Source organism: Adiantum capillus-veneris, chromosome 3 (assembly GCF_014529385.1).
Source record: "Adiantum capillus-veneris isolate H3 chromosome 3, ASM1452938v2, whole genome shotgun sequence".
NCBI lineage: Eukaryota > Viridiplantae > Streptophyta > Polypodiopsida > Polypodiales > Pteridaceae > Adiantum > Adiantum capillus-veneris.
The window spans coordinates 29,625,302-29,634,316 of record NC_140933.1 but is presented as its reverse complement, the minus strand read 5'-3'; positions in this window follow the sequence as shown (position 1 = coordinate 29,634,316).

Below are 9,015 nucleotides of genomic sequence, written 5' to 3'. Positions count from 1 at the left end.
CCAAATTTGCAAGTGCAAGGTTACATGGGCACAATGTTTGTGACCATGATAGAAGCTATCATGTGCACCATGCTTATGTTTGAGCCTAACTTGAAACTGAACCTTGACATTCAAGCTCATTGCAAGTGCTACTTGAACTCAATGTGGATCCTTACATGGATGTAACCTATGAAGATTTCAACCCTAATTGTTTGATAAACAAGGTTCCATGCCTCTTGGTTGGGACCTCTTGGCTGGTTGGATGTTTCTCTCTTGCAAGTGATAGATTAAGGGAGCATCAAGCTTAGAATTGAGTTCCTAGTGATTTAATGTTCAAGTGAGGCTCAAGTGCATGATACTAAATTCTCAATTGAAGCTTCAGTATTGATGGGAAGAGAGCTAAAGGTTTCTAGCAAAAGCAGCTTTATGGTGGGCAAGGAAGTGCACACAAGTAATCTCCCCACATTACTAACTATAATAAGCTCATTAGGCTAGCCTCACATGCTAGATTGACATTAACTCATGAATGTGAGTGTCAAACCTAAGTTTGAGTCTTAAGAGCTAAAAACCTAGAAAATACTGTATGAAGGCTTATATCCTTGACCTAGATTAGCATATGTATGTCAAGGGGGCAATAAACTTGAGCCTTCCATACTAAAATCCAACTTGCATATTCTATCCCACTATGTGGAGGTGAGGCTCAAAGCTTTAGTCTATGAGGTTTAAAGCTTTAGTCTGAAGCTCGCTTACATGTGTTATACTAGCTACATTGAGTTCATGAGGCTAGAATCACATTCTAATGCTACACAAGAACCACTTGCTAAAACCTTGAAATTCAGGTATAAATCTACAAATGGTTATTCTAAATTAGCATACAAATGCGAGTCTCTACTCAAGAAGAAGCTTGAACTTTACTTCAAATCTCCATCTCAAAAATTTCTCAAAGGATCAAACTTTTCCTCTCATGAGGTAGAGCCTTAAACTTAAGATCGAGCATCTACCTTAGAGAACCCTTCAAAGGTTGAACTTAAGCTTCAACCTCCACTCATGTAGAGGCTCAAAATATTTAAATTTGAGCCTCTAGAGAAGCACATATTTAGGGCTTTGCTAAGATTAAGTTGAATCCTCTTGCTTTGAGGCTACTTAGAGGCTCAATCTTAAGTTTGAGCCTCCTTAAGTAGAACTCAAGCTACTTAAATTTTAGCCTATATTGAAGCATAGTTCAAGCCTTTACTAAAGTTAATTTCTAATGTCTCCCTTCAAGGCTTCTTAGAGGCTCGAACTTAAGTTCGAGCTTCCTTTGATGTAGAGTCTCAAGCTAGTTAAATTTGAGCCTCTATTGAAGCACATGTTCAAGTCTTTACCGAGGTTAAGTTCAAGCCTCTCCCATCGAGGTTTTGGGGATCTAACATAAGCTCAAACCCCCCTCTAAGATAGAGGCTCAACCTACTTAATTTTGATACTCTAGTGAAGCACATATTTAAACACTATTCAAGGTTAAGTTTAAGACTCTCTCTTTGAGGCTACTTAGAGGCTCTAACTTAAGTTTGAGCCTCCACTTGGGTAGGGAAGCAAGCTTACTAAATTTGAGTCTATTTAAGGTTAAGTTCAAGCCTTTCTCTTTGAGGTTGCTTAGACACTCGAACTTAAGCTCAAGCCTCTCTCAAGTAGAGCTGTAAGCTGCTTAAATTTGAGCCTCTGCTATATCAAATATTCTGGCCTTTAGTAAAGTTAAGTCCAAACCACTTTGTTTGACATTTCTTAGAGGCTCAAACTTGAGTTCGTGCATCCTTTGACGTAGAGGCTCAAGCTACTTAAATTTTACTCTTCATAAAGCAAAGGTTTAGACCTTTACAAAGACTATGCTCAAATCTCTCCCTTCAAGTATGCTTAGAGAGGTTCGAACTTAAGTTCGAGCCTCTTCTTATGTACAAGCTCATTAAATTTGAGCCTATATTGAAGCACAAGTTTGGGTCCTTTACTAAGGTTAAGTCCAAGCATCTCCCTGCAAGACTACTTAGAGGCTCGAACTCAAGTTTGAGCCTCCTTCAAGATAGAGTCTCAAGCTATGAGGCTGCTTAGAATACTAAGGTTGAGTGTAGTCCCACCATAAAAAAAGTTAAAGATTATCTTTAAAAATAATATTTGTAAGAAGAAAAATCTAGCAATCCTTCAAACTTTAACATATTTATTTGAAAATACTTATCTCATACACAGTGAGCTTACATAGGATGTGACCTCTAAGCTCTTGTATTCACCAAGGCAAAATTAATCAAATCTTGAATATAGTTGTACTAGCGGTTCATTGGATACAACTACTAGTCTCCATGTTGTGCCTCCTTGAGCACATCTAGACCAGCTTCCCTCCTGTGTAGAAATAAAACAATTCAAATTAACCACAAGTGATAAATAAAGTCACAAAACATGGGAGAAAATGAACCTACATTTTGAGAGCACTTAAGGGTCCTTCCAAAGCCATCCACTGTCCACAACCAGCCCTCATAGGGCCTCCTCTTGCACTATGTCGCATGTACCCAACCCGTGTCTCCATCAGGCCTTGCTCGTACTAGCTACTCGCTTAGACAGGTGTAGTCACCCATTATCACCAAGCCCGAAGGGATAGAGCTACGTCGGCAAGGTTGCTCAACTTAACTCAAGACTCCAACAATGTTTTTGAACTTATTGTCGTCTTAATGATGCCTTGCCGACTTGCCTTGTAGACTTGCAACTCATAGTGGGTTGCTCGTGAGCTTAGCCTTGATTTCCCCCAAGCTTGGTTGATTTGATGCCCACAACATCTACAACAACTCTGTCGACTTCTCTGCATCACTTCAGTTGCTCACTGCTTTCTCTCACACAACGATTTCGCTCTACTCGAATGTTTGTTTCCAACGCTACTAACGTCCAAGTTTAGCAAGTATTGCAAGGATTTTTATTGAAGGTCGAGAGCTTTTGTAAAGCATGAAGGAGCTTGCAATGTCGCATGAGATGTAGTAGGAAAATCGAGAGCTTTGGAGTAAGCTTGTGAGATTGCAGAGGGATTCCAACATCCCATGTCTTGACATGGTTACCTTTGGCTAGTGATCCAGCTTGTTGGCAGCAGTAAATGGTGGTTTTCAACAGCAAGTGGGAGGTTGCAAGAGACGAGTTGTTTGTGGGTGGTGCAACTGGGGTGCAGTAGGTGATGGTTTCCACCAGCAAGTGGGAGGTTGCAAGAGACGAGTTGTCTGAGGGTGGTGCAATTGGGGTGCAGTAGGTGATGGTTTCCACCAGCAGGCGGGTGCCTTAGAAGGTAAATGAGTAGCAACTTGCAAGTTGGAGCTCTGGCGGCCAAGTTGGGTAGGCAGGCAATAGGTGAGTTTCATGCGGGCATGCAAGCATGTAGGTGTTCAAAGCGATGGCTAAGGTCTGGAGCAGGCGATGATGAAACATCTGACGTAAGAAATTCCTAATGTAATTTGAATTCAAATCTAGCATTTTTTCAAACGCTTGCCCTCAAGTCTCGTCAAAACTAACGGCACCTTAAGTTGAGACCCACAGCCATCCACTCGAACTTGAGTTCGTAGGTGAACTTCGAAGCTACATCTCAAGCCACAATCTACAAGCACATAAGAAGTGGAAATATTTCTAGCCTCTAGGATCGAGACTCATTTGGGAAAGCGTTGCAGTTGATTTTAACTCTACTATTCAACCTGAGTATTCAACAATGCTCATTCCAGAGTTTGGTGACATGCTAGCATGTTCAATAATTGAGCCTTTTTGTGTGCATTGTTCTTCAAATCTATTCTCCACTACCTACAAGAATTGATCCAACAATGAGCTAGGGATGTGCACCGAATCATTGTTGTTGCAAGAAAAGTTCCCCAAGAAAAATGTGCAAGCGAAGTTTGCACATGCATTTATGAAACCCACACTGGGACTGTGAGTTGGGCTTTGGTTTGGAGACCTACAAGGCCTTGAAATGCCTTGTGTAGAAGGTCTTTTAGAAACTTTCTCATATGGGAAAGGGACTCTTTTTCACGTATTACCATTTAGCGTTCAATATGATGAGCCACTACTAGAACGAGACCACATACCTAGCTAGTTGTGGTTGGGGTAGGGGGAGTAGCTCATTGCATTGAGGCAAACCATGTCATGGAAAGTATAGTGGGAATGAACCAAAAACTTGTTGTGGATCAAAATTTATTATCTCCCCCTTTAGAGCTCGCCCCCCATTGTATCCACAATAAAGGACAAAGATGGGATTGGGGATAGGAACAAAAACTCATGATGTGGTGGTAATCCACAAGGTGGGAATTATTGTGGGAATGCATCAAAAATTTCTCTGGTACTATGAATAATTGTTTGTGCCCCAAGTCTTCAATCGAGCCAGCTCAAGCTATGGCTACCTATAGATGCAACATGATATTGCCCAAGACATTTGAATAGTTGTAACATTTTGAAGAACTCTTGCAAGTAAGTCATTGCTCAATCTTTCAATTTTGAGTTTTTTGATCCCATACTATCTTGCATCACTTCACCAAAGTGATGGAGCTTGTTTTTATTGTTCAATGTCAACATAGCTCCAAAATTCATCTTTGTTCCACTATTTTTTGTTGATTGAGTACAAGATGAGGTCTAAGACCTGTCTAGCTCATTTTTTGCTTTCCAATTACTACATACAAGCTAGGACCAAAGCATCTCTAGCTTCGTTCTTCTCAATGCTCATGATGGAGGTTAAGCTCTAATTTTTTCTTCAAGGGTATGTATGAATGAAACATAGCTATTTACTTTGGAGAGTGAGCCTTTCTATTATTTGTTCTCCCCCACTTAAGCTATGACCACGTTGATTCTCCTATAGTTTCCTTTTGAATGTCTATGTAATATGGGACTTTAACCTCTCTCAAACACCCTTCTTTTTCTTGCCTACAAGATCTACTTCCTAGAAAGCAATTAAGTTTTCCATGTGATTCCCAAAAAATCTAAGATTTTGAAAGAAAATCCTCTATCACTAGCATCCGCCCTGCATCTCCCCATTGCTGTGAAATAAAAGTCCCTACTCCTATCACTAGCATTCTCCATGTGTCTCCCGATTGTTGTGTTTGGGTCCTCCCTCACCCTCCCTATCTTTCCCTTTCCTTGCTACACATACCTTCACTCCTATTTGCCGCTCTCATAAACAAGGGTACCATGCAACACTAGTGGACAAGGCACCATCATCATTACCAAAGCTTGAGCAACTACCATCATGTCCTCACAAACCTGGAGGCTGTGTCCATCCTTTTGAGATTTTTCAGCTAGTTTGTACATAGATAAGGTTCCACTCATAGATGTGAACACATTCTACAAATCACATCTCCAACCATGCTTCAACGATTTGGTAAAACTTCACATAGTATGCTCTAGTATTGAGATGAACACAATAATTTTTTTTCCTTATTTGTGGATTCCTAAGTTCGTGCTTCAGTATTACAAACACTATTTTTGACAATATCTAATGAGCAAACCTTTAAAAACATTAACATGTACTAAAGGATGTTCCACAACCATCTTATCTTATGTGCAACAACATACCACATGTAGTCTCTCCTCATGGACTGGTGATATTTATAAAGAATTGTCCCAACTTTGTGCATTTTTTCCAAAATTCCTAAATATGTGTTAAGAGGAGAATGTAATGATGCTAGTTAAAAAACCTTTTTTGTGTTTTGCAAAACTCACAAACTGTGAGTATTATATTAACAACCCAAAATAAAAATTACAAGCTGCAGCCCTGCTCAAGTCGAGCCAAAGCATTATAAAATGACAATCACACCACATTGTATCATGAAAGCACCATCAAAACATCCCATAACATACCAGAACAAGGAAGGCCAACCCCAACATAGGATCCCAAGAACACATACCATAAATTTGAGAGGGTGGAGCCTATGTCCCCATTACGAGAAGAAACTTCACGCCTTTCCTACTTTGTGCATGTCTCTCTTTAGGCACCTTGAGAAGTTCAACTTTTCTTGCTATAAAAATGAAAAATATTTAAGGTTTGATCTAAAGAGTCTTGCACAAAGTAGGAAAGGAGTGATACCTCCTTTGATAAAAGTCATTCAACGAATGTAGGTGCAAGGGCTCAAAGTTGAGGAGTAGAGGTTGCAAGTGAAATGGCTATGCTATAGATGAAAGATAATATAGAGACACTTGTCACTTTTTCGTGAACTTGACTTTTAAAGGTAGGCATAACATGAAAACATAGGACAATTTCGCCACCTTGCTTACCTAGAGGAAGGCATACTCAACAAAAGGTACAATGACACTATGAATATTTTGGTAAAGGGATTTACACGTGAAAGGTATAGAACCAAAAGAGTTGGATGCCATGTGCTAGACCACTTATAGAGGCACTTACCTACATATATCTCTCTTTTTTGTGGGGGCTTTAATACCATTTAGGGTACGGTTTCATTAGTAAAATAAGGCTAGCACTAATCTACCTTACTTAAAAAATAAGGAATTGAGGTCGGGTCTGCACATATGTATCCCAATTGCCCAATGGCCAATTTTTAGTACATGGGAATTTTTCACTACTGTAACCCTTGGGAAAGAGTGCCTATAAAGATATCTCTGCTTTTCAAGCTAAAATATGTGGCAATCATTCTTGGACATTGTTTAATTTTTGATGTGATGACAAGGAAGAATGCTATCGTAACTATAAAGGGTAGCCCTATGCAAGAGGGGGTAAATTTTTCAAACAATGATTAGACTTGGAGTTGACAATCCTTGGGCGCAATCAGGGTATGCTCACACGAAGGGGCAACGTTTGATAAAAAATCATTTTCCAAAACAAACAAAAATTCCTTTGGGGTAGATTCAAAGAGGATATTTTACAAAATAACCTGCATTTTTCTGTAAGTTTATTCTATTTTTATAAAATTTCCAAGCGAATTTTCTTCTTCTCCCCTCCCTTCAAGCGGTTAATTTGGATTTTCAACCGGCTCAAGGCTTAAGCTGAAGCACACTTGTTGCGAATACTGCGAAGGGGGCATAACAATTATGAGTTATTTCCGCCCTTCTCCATTAATTGCACCTGAAAAGGGTGTAGTTAGAGTTTTGGCATCTTACCCCCTCTCTTCTTTCGTGTGTGTGTGTGTGTGTGTGTGCGCGCACACACACACGTGCACGTATGCGCATGAAAAGGCACCCACAAGTGTCACTTATTTCCACTCTAGCAATTATCCCCTCATGTGCAGTGGGTACCTTATTGGAGTGAGGGCTCGCTTTCTTAGTTAACCCTTCTTGTGTGGAAATACCTTACTTTGATATGGGTAACATTGGGAGGTGAGTAGGGGGATGCCCACACAAAGGGGGGGCAGGGTTATCCCTCCAATGCAAGAGGGTGTAATTGTTTTTGAGTTACCCCCTCCTCACACATCTCTTTAAGGCTTAAGCTTCAGTTACATTTTAGAAGTGTTTACCTAATACCCCCTCTCTCATTCACCTGTGAGTGTGTTTGATGAGACACTTTGCGAGTCAAATCAACCCTTGCTTACAATTACCCCCTCTTTTGTGGGGGTACATAGGTGTCCCCTCTAGGTGTCCCCCACACTAGAGGGATAAGAGATAAGAAGTGAATGATGTGATGGCCGCTCACACTCATGAGTGATGCGATATGGCAGATATGGCGGGGACGAGGGGAGGGGAGGGGGAGGGGAGTTTTGAAAATTCAATTGCACCTCTTTGAGGTGCAATTAGTGAAAGAGGGAGGGGATAACTTAAATAAGTTAACCCCCCTTTGTGTGGAGGTCTTGTAGCTACAATCACAAAAATCCTTTTTACCCCCTCTTTCATATGTGTGTGTGTGTGGACACGTGTGTGCAAGAGTGTTTGGCTATCAATCACATCGTAGGTCTTCCACCCAAATCTTGTGAGTTATCTCCTCCGCACCTAAAACTGGCATTGTGATTCTCTCAAGGCCCCTAATTAGAGTTGTTTGGCACCACAAAAAAGTCCACGGCAAGGACAAAGATGGATCATAGTCTATATACTGGGGCGCCTCCACGAGAGCAGACACTAGTAGATTGATAACATGTGATGTGACAAGCTAAACTCACACACACACATGCAAAAAAGAGAGGGAATATCGTGTCCATTTTTAACTGCGCCCTTTTGAGGTATACTTAGAGGAGGGAGGTTTGTTTTTGGGGTGGGGGGGGGGGGGGGGGGGGATCATCGTTATTACCCCCCTTTGCGTGGGCATTACGTAGGAGGGTGTGTATTAGACAATTGCTCGTAAATTATTTTTTTGTGGCTTTCATTACTAGAAGCACCAAAAAGCATTGAAAGAATTCAAGAAGAGTAGTGTGAAAACTAGGGCCAATTGAAATCATAACTAAGCATTTCCTTGTCAATTGGTGAATTGATAAAGCTCCACGTAGCCTGTAGGCTAATTGGCATATCAATTATATTCCTTGTGTATGAGCTTTGGGTGGCAGCACACTGACCCTACTACAAAATAGGTGGTGCAAACGTTTGAATCAAGGCGAATCATACAAGATACTTTGCAAATTAAGTAAGAAAAGGGAGAGAGTGTTTATAGATGGCGTGCATCCACGTGTCACTTGCAAAAAGCAAAGGAAAGACGATCGTCGACTCAAGGCATGCAACCAGGTGGAAGCGAAGAAACGCCAAGGACTCGTGGGAGAGCGACGAACAAAGGGACATGCACAGGTGTTGAGAGATGGCAAAGGTACTTGCCCGAGACTAATGAAATCATAACTAAGCATTTCTTTGTCAATTGGTGAATTGGTAAAGCTACACTACTACAAAATAGGTGGTGCAAATGTTTGAATCAAGGCGAATCATACAAGATACTTTGCAAATTAAGTAAGAAAAAGGGGCGGGGGTTACACGTGGCACGCATGCCATGTGTCACTTACAAAAAGCAAAGGGAAGACGATTGTCGACTCAAGGCATGCAGCCAAGGGGAAGCGAAGAAACGCCAGGGACTCGTGGGAGAACAATGGACGAAGGAACAAGCATAGGTGTTGAGAGATGGCAAAGGTA